We start from the raw sequence: 9046 nt of genomic DNA, 5'->3' as shown, positions 1-9046 counted from the left end.
ACCTATATATATGTCAGGCATATATTAGGTTGACAAAGCCGAAGCAATGAAATGTATGTGAATGCTCAGATTTGCAATTCTTGTTTAGTTTGGGTGACTTTGTAGCCCGGAATAGGCACTGATATCATTTATGGAGTTCTTCTATCTTCCTTGGGGTCAAGAATAAAAATGAATACATGTTTTCTCTTTAGTTTTCAATATTATTGAGGTGATGAGGTTCATAGGTTTCTAACATTGGTTTACTTTGGATCTTATATTGAAATTGTGAAAGTATTCACAAGAGGTATACCCACCTAAGCTTAGGATCAACTTAAAGTGTAGAAGGTTTTGTAGAAACCTTGTTATATGTTATTCTAGAGTTCTACTTTCTTGTTCTTCTCTCCATATTTAAGAGAGGCTTTGAATTTTCTTACAGAGGGGATTAGGGAAATCAGAATTTGAGAACAACAGAAGGGTTTGGGGGAACTCTATGAATCACTGAACACTTTCTCATCAATAATGAGATTTGTGGTATTTTTTTCTTTATTGAAAGGTAAAAATATTTATAGCTTCTCTCAATAAAACTTCCAAAACACATTTGTTTTTGCTAATTCACATGGTTTGATGGTGCAAGAGCACCCTAGGGACCTAGGTTTGGCCAAAACGGTCAAAATTTGAGATTTTTTTTTTTTTTTTTGTGTTATTTCATGTAAATAAGGCCATTTGAGGCTATTATGATGTATTTGGACCTAATTGGGAAAGTTTGAGGTCCATTGGGCAAAAATTGTAAAAATTGTAAAAAGTTGTCATTATTGTCATGATAACTTTTTAAAATTTTGTTGGGAGGTTGGTTTTTGGTGGTTTGAGATTGTAACCAACTTGGATGGGCATAAATAGGCATTTTTCACTCCACCCAAGTTTGTCTTGTTGAATTTTGAAAGTTTTACTAAATGAAGTTGGAGATTTTTGTTCATACAAAAACGTTTCAGTCTGATTCTTATTATTTTTAATTGTGAAATACATCATATTTTCATTAGAAGTTGATTGGATATGGTAGAGAAGTGAACTACCTTCATTTAGTCTTTTTTATCATTGAGATCCATTGAAATTTGAAGAAGATATCACTATTTTTCCAAAAACTATCAAAACACTCACTAGGGTTTCCAATGAGTGGGAAAAATGTATTTTTGGTCTTTTCACCATTAAAAACTCACACTGCTGGTTGGAAAGGCTCTTGTAAATGTGTATTTTCATTTCTCTTTCTTGTAGTTCTCAAAAACCTTTCAGACACATGCTAGATTTGATTGATTGGTCTGATATTCTTCATGTATCAAACCTCTGGGATAGCAACATAGAGAAAGTGGAATATAAGATAGGTGAGAGTGAAGTTCCTCGGATGGAATGTTGGAAGAGATGTGTGGGACCCTTGCACACCCCATAGAATAATTTTGAAGCCATAAAATAGTGCCATAGACCAAATATTAATGACTGTCCTAAGGGTACCAATTGTGACAATCACAATTTTACCAGTGATATTGCCTACTCAAACAAGTTGTGCTTGGAAACCCTAGGTGTGGATATGTAATGGTAATGAAATGTCCTAAAAATAGCCCTTACACTAGTATGCACAAACCTTGGTGTCACAACGGTGTTTTTGTGGGCTTGGGCCAATGGTGGTTGACTATTACAATTAGGACAATGATCTCAAGCACAATTTATGATATTTATAACTATAATGTCCCAATCTACTTGTATATATTTTCACAAAATAATGAACAACCCAACCATAGCTATTAATAAGATTTCCCCATAAAATGCATGCAAAACATATCATAATTGATAGGATAACTGGCTTGTATTTAGTAAGAGACCTCAATGAGCAGAGTTTCATGTTGAAAAGAGTACTTTCAATAAAGATATTGAAATCAATGAGACATTATGCATTCAAAAGTCCACAAGAAAGATCTAATATTTATGAATGAAATTGCAAATCAATCTAAGTTAAATGTTGGTGTAGGGTCACCTCATCAACACTCAAATCATGACCCTAAGGATGAAGACTAGGATTATTAGAGTGTCTTAGTGTGTCTTGTGTTTCATGTATGTAATAAACCCCACCATGTAAGCCCATGTAACCAATTAGGCAATTTGATAAGCCAATTGGGACAATGTGGTCAATAGGGGTAGTAGATGGTTTAGTATTATGTTTGATAGGTTTTAGACATGTTTTGTGAGTGTTTAGTTGATCCATGTATGTGGATTCCAACCTTAGCAAGTATGACAACATTTTGTGCAAAATTGCAAAATTGCAACTTTTGAGTGCAAAAGTGCAACTTTTTGAAATAAGGTTGGGAGAAGCCTTTCAACAACTCCAACCTCCAAATTTGGTGGGAAACCATTGGATAGTTTCATAATCCTTGTGGACATGATTCCCAAGGTTGCTGCTATTGTAATTGGAGTTTGTGAAGCAATAAAACACTCAATACTATAGTTTTCCTTGAAATTCTGAGTTTGCAGGAGTTGCACGTGCCTATACAGATTGATTGGTGTCACACCATCCATGGAGTAGATAGAGGGATGAAATAGATTTTTTTTGGTGGTGGTCTGAGGTCCTAATTATTCTGGAGTAGTGAGAACCCTCCATTCTTCTGACTACAACCCAAAAATTGAGGGTTTGTAGAGGGTTTTGGACAAACATGGCCTTATCTTGAATTCTAGTCCATTAGAAGACTCTTCCTTTGATGAATACTAAGAGGGGTGGTGAATTAATATGCCAAAAATCTTTGCACTTAAAAATGTTGCAAGACTAACAGTAAACTAGTAAAACAGTTTAGTAGACAAACCGGTTAACACACATGCAAACCAAATAACTAATAATGCACTCACCCACAGAAGCACAAACACCATAACACAAGAGATTTTGACATGGAAACCCAAATGGGAAAAGCCACGGTGATATGGAACTCACAAGTAACTATCTGTAGAATAGGAACCAGACCGATTAAGGTCTTACAATGTTCTTTACTAGAACAGATCCTGTTAGGAATCTCAATCTCTGTTAGGAGATAAGTCCGATTAAAGACTACCTTTCTAGAGGATATTAGATCCACAAATGTGAACCACCTTATTAGAGGATTTACAAAAGGCTTTTGGGCCTACCTGGTTAAGGGCTACAAACTTGTCGAAGATGTGAGTAATCAACAAGTGATTGATCTAGCTAATAGCACAGACTACTTGGTTAGATCCTTGATAGCTCGTTCCTAATGCATTCGAGCATTACTTCAGTCTTCTACACATTCATTCTCTCTCTAACTCCTCAACCACCTTAAACCCTAGCTGCAATATCAACTATTGCAACAACAACATTATCAACAACCTAAAACCCTAGACATGATATCCTTATAAAGGAATCTGATTTCATGTCAGTCCAATAGGATTACATTACAATTTCCTAGGTTCAATGCATCTAGACATATCCGGTAACACGACACAAAAAGCATCATTAAAGTATCGGCACCATCAAACAATTGGTGGATGGTAACTCATCACAAAGTATTACCGGTTCATACAAAATGTTGGTTCAAGCAAAATGCTGGTTGCCAGTTTGACAAAATGAAGACTGGGAAGTATGTGTTCTACTGCTTTGATCCTTCATACCGCTTCAGACTGGTAAACACATTCTGCAAAACACCAATAGTCTAATGACTATAATACAACATACCGGTTGTAATGTATTCTGGTTGAATTTAGGCTCATACATATAAAGAAGATCTCAATGCAAGTGTGTATCCATCAATGACAATCACATCATAAACATCAAAAATGCCAACAATCTACCCCTTTGGCATTGATGGCAACACTTAGGAAAATAAAATTTTGTAATGTAAGTGTTTTACAACAAAATCATGCCATTAGCAAAATTGCTCTCCCTAAGCATATACACAATCCCTTTAACAATACAATGTATAACTATTTTGCACATAGAGATATCAAAGCATACATCAAAATTTTAAATACCAGATACCTCTCCCTCTTAGAATACTTCTCCCCCTTTGCCAACAATGACAAAGTATAGCTAAACAACCCCTATTTCCATTTGGTATTAAAATAATAAAATTTTATGACAATAAGGAATAAAACTTGTCAAAAACAGATTTAAAGTCCTACAAGAATTGCTTCATAGATAAAGACCAGGACTCAAGTAGGGAGGTGGCTACTTCTTTCTCTATCTGCATCTAGGAGACCTATTCTTCCATGGTGTCAATTGTGCTCATCTCCTGTGTCACTATTAAGGCATCCAGATTTAGATAGCACTTTAGAAGAATTTGCAGACGTGGGAGTAGAACCAGTTGTAGCTCCTGCAAATCTTGAGACAAGGTGCTGATCTCATGCTCCATTTTTGTTGTCTAGATGTGAAACTGGTGAACAGTTTTCCCATAGGCTGTAAAGGAGTCATAAGGTGGCTTTAATGTGCTCATGTAGGATTGCAAGTCAGATTGAAGCTTTTGCTTCTGTGCAAGCACATCATCACAGAACAAATGGGGTTGGCAAATATTGCTGAGTAGAAGGTTCCCCTCATCCAGAGCATCCCTTATATCCTTTTGTGATTTTTGGAGTTCATTCTAGAGCCCATAACTTCTTCACTAGAGAAATATTTAGAGCCTTTTGATTCTCTTTCTTAGCATTTGCCTCTGCTACCTCTTCTAAGCTCTGCATTTGATCATCTACTATTGTGCATGGGAGCTTTAGTTGTGCCAATGATGAGTTGGTACTAGGGAGGTTTATACCGGGTAACAAACCGATAAGAGTGTCCACCACAACTTGGATCACATCTTCCTCCTTCTTCTTCCTTAGCACCTCAAGGCATTCTTGAGCAATCTTGATGCTCTATAGCAGCTCCATTTTGCTTGCGAACTGGAGATCAATAGGACTAGTAAGGTCAACCAGTTTGGCTTGACTGTCGGTTGCCTTAGGTGTCTCCCTCTGCATGCTCTTTGCCACTTTAGCTTCCTTGTTCTCCTCTACCTTCTTCTTCTCTACTTCTTTTCTCTTTTCCTCTTCCTTTTCCTCCTCTGCTCTCTTCTTTTCTGCTTCCTTCATCTTCTCCTCTGCCTTATCTTCCTCTTCTCCTCTTCATCTTTCTTCTTCTTCTCCACTTCATCTTTCTTCTTCTTCTCCTCTTCATCTTTCTTCTCCTCCACTTGCTTCTTCACTTTCTCCTTTTTATCCTCTATTTCATTTAGCTTTACTTCCTTTTTTGCTTGCTTCTCCTATCCTGTAACTTCCGATGGTGTAACCTAAGAAGATTCTTCTCCATCTAGAGAATTGACATCAATAGTGTCGATAGGTTTAACAATCGGGTTTCCTTCATCATCAAAAGCTTCATCTGGTTTTGTTATTACCAGTTCTTGCTCAGCCTTCCGATTGGCTTAAGCCACTCGATGCATTTTCAAAGCTTCTAGAGCAAGGGTGTGTGTATTCTTGAGCACTTCTTTACCCTTCCCTTCAAGTAATAGGAGTCTTCTTCTTCTCATGAAGAAGAGGCCTTTGTATTTGTTCATCACTTCGAATAGTTCTGAATTTGATACATCAAGAAAATGTTCAGCAAAAACTTTTTTTCTCATTTCCTATTCTTTCTCTATGGCAATGCGCCATTTATTGTTTAAGGATTTATATAAAAAATCCGGTGTCTCAGATCTAATTTTTGAAGGTGACCGATCATTAACACATAAATACTGAATTATTTCTTTTTCAACCACTTCCTTTTCATCATCATTAAAGTCATCAAAACAATCAATCAAATCATTCAAAACTTTTCTCCTAATGTTTTTGATAGTTCTTTGACAATGTGTCAAAGGTTCGTAGGAGGAGATGTCAATATTTATTGGTGCCAATGATGTTGGTTCATTCTTTATCTTTTTCTTTGCTTGATTTGTCGGCACCATCAAACAATTGGTGGATGGTAACTCATCACAAAATTCTGGTTCATAACTCATCATAGAATATTACCGGTTCATACAAACTGCTGGTTCACACAAAATGCCGGTTGTCGGTTTGACAAAATGAAGACTGGGAAGTATGTGTTCTGCTACTTTGATCCTTTGTACTATTTGAGATCCTTGAACTTCTTAGGGTTAACATGCCACTTCATACTGGTAAACACATTCTACAAAACACCAGTAGTCTAACGACTATAATACAACATACTGGTTGCAACATATTCCGGTTGAGCTTAAGCTCATACATATAAAGAAGATCTCAATGCAAGTGTGTGTCCATCAATGACAATCACATCATAAACATAAAAAATACCAACATTCTTTGGAGGGATGTAGGATAAGCCTTTGTACCTTATACTTTTCATGGTTTGTTGCAGGGAAAACTTGGTTGTGTGGAGAAAGGAGCAAAATTAGGTAGGCATCTCTATGTGACTACCTAGGACAAGATTTAGGACAATCATCATAAAATTTCATAGTGGTGGATTCCAAGTGTGCAACCCTTGAATTAAAGGTTACTCACCATCCCCCACATGTGCATAGAGTTGGTTTTCTAGTTTGTGTTCATTGGTTGGTAGTTGCTTTTGAAAATAGGCCTAATTGCCCCTATTAGGTCTCTTGGCCTCTAAAGGGATCAAACCTTGTAATTACAGAGTTGGTCAAACCATTTTGGGGATCAATAAAAATTACAAAAAGTGTGTTTGAAATGGTAATTTGTTTGCATGGGTGTGTGGAATATTTTGGAGTTAAGATCCATTTTATTGCCGAATAGGGCTCCAAGCCCAGGGGTAGGTTTCTAAAGGAGGTATAAGGAATTCGGGTCTAACCCCAAAACCAATGCTTTGAATAGTTTCTAATGGCCATAAATGAACCAATTCTTAAGCCCTTAGGAGAAACGTGTCATAGGATGGGGTAGGGTAGGTATTGAGGCATTTACTCATCTTGAGTAGGCCCAAACCTAATGGAATTGTGTGTATTTTCATTCAAGGTGTGGAGTCCTTCCTTGCAGGACCCTTGTGATGATTTGAGGGGTTAGATGTATAACCTTGTTTGGGCTTGTCCTTAGGTGTGTGGGTAGGGCTTTGTATCAAGTGGTATCCGAGCATAGGAGTGTTCTTTGGGTAGAAGGAGAAGTCAAGATGTGAGAAGAAGAGGGATCCCAAGAGGCACCTTCAAGAATGACCAATGTTGAGTTAAATGTCCTAGTGAAGAAGTAGATGGTAGAGAGTAGAGTAGTTAGGGTTGAGAATCAGGCCTCGAGGAATGAGATTGACCGATTGAAGGACAGAGTGGAGAGAGAAGAGCGAGACTCTGGAGAAGAAGAGGATGAAGGGGAGATCCCTAGGCATGAAGAGCTAGAGGTTCTTGCAGACCAGAGGTCCCTGATGATTGTCCTCAAGTCCATGGATAGAAGAACAATGGATGTTAAGATATATCTACTAGTGTTTTTAGGCAAGATGGATCCTGATATAGTGATGGAGTGGATAGACTCCTTGGACAATTTTTTTTGAAAGTGAAGACATACCAGACCTCCAGAGGGTGAAGATGTCCCAATCCAAGATGAAAGGGGCTGCACTAACTTGGTGGAGTTTCATCTAATATGAGAGGGTGAAAGAGGGAAAGAGAAGAGTGGCTACATGGAAGAAAATGATGGCTTTGGTCAAAGAAGCCTATGTCCCAATGGACTACAATATCCAATTGCATAGGAGGAGACAAAATTTGAAGCAGAAGGAGATGGACATGAGTTCCTATATAGAGGAGTTCATGAAGTTGTGTCTGAGGACCAAGGTGAAAGGTAGTGAAGATGAGAAGGAGGAAAGATATCTCAATGGGTTGAGATTTACAATCCAAGAAGATTTGAATCACCACACCCTGGAGATAGTCCAAAAGTGCTTTCAATTGGCACTAAAGGTGTAGGAGAAGTTGAAGAGATGGCAAGAAAAAAATGATAGAGGTAAAGGGAGACAACAGAGAGGGGGAAGAGGTCCTTTCAGAGGTAGAGGAAATGGTTTTGGATACTAGGGTGACTCTAACCAAGAAGGCAATAGAGGAGAGAGAAGTTACAACCAAGGAGGGGGATACAATCCAAGAGGGAGATTTAGGGGTAGAAGATCACCCTCAACAAGAAGATCCCAAGGTAGAGGACCTCCTAGGTTCTATAAATGCAACCAAGAAGGGCACATGGCCAATAGGTGTCCAGAGAAGGCTTCAAGCTCCATGGGAGAAAGGAGAAGCAATTTGGTGCAGGAATCTGATTGTCAAAGTGTGGCAAGTGCAAACATTTATCAAAGTGTTAATTCTCCTGATAGCTATGGCTATCCTGAAAGAGGAGAGGCTTTGATGATGAGGAGAGTAGTAACTACCATGAAGGCACCTGACACGGACCCTACACAAAGGAAATCTCTTTTCAAAACCACTTGCAAGGCATGAGGAAAGGTATGCAAGCTCTTGATAGACTCCAGATCCACTGAAAAATTTTGTATCACTTGAAATGGTAGAAATGCTTAAACATAGAAGGCCACCTCATCCTTACCCCTACAAGGTTTCATGGCTCACCCAAGGTCAGTAAGAAGTGGTAGAAGAGAAGGCTTGGGTGGAGTTCTAGATTGGATCATACAAGGATAGATTGCTATTTGATATAGCCAAGATGGATGCATGCCATCTCTTGTTTACTAGACCATAGTAGTATGACTTGAAAGCTCATCATGTTGGGTTGAGAAACACCTACTCAATCACCAAGGATGGTAAGGTGGTAGAACTCTTACTTCTAATAGAGGAAGAGATGGAATCAAAAGGGAAGGATGCCAAGGTGCTAATGGTAGAAGGTAAACAATTCATGAAGGAGATTACAGAGAAGGGTGTATTTTGGTATGCCCTCATGCCTAGCCCCAAGGTGACAAAGAAAGAGCAGTTTACAGAAGAGAAAGGAGGACAGAAGCACATGGACCATGCAGTTAGATAGTTTTTTGATAAGCATCAAGGCATCATCTTTGATTGAATGCCAAGATCCCCACCATCATTGATAGACATTAGTCAGTGTATAGATCTGATCCTTGGATCTACTCTCCCAA

This window comes from Cryptomeria japonica, chromosome 1 (genome assembly GCF_030272615.1).
Source record: "Cryptomeria japonica chromosome 1, Sugi_1.0, whole genome shotgun sequence".
NCBI classification, from domain to species: Eukaryota; Viridiplantae; Streptophyta; class Pinopsida; order Cupressales; family Cupressaceae; genus Cryptomeria; species Cryptomeria japonica.
The sequence above is the reverse complement of the archived record's forward strand: the minus strand, read 5'-3'. Positions refer to the sequence as shown.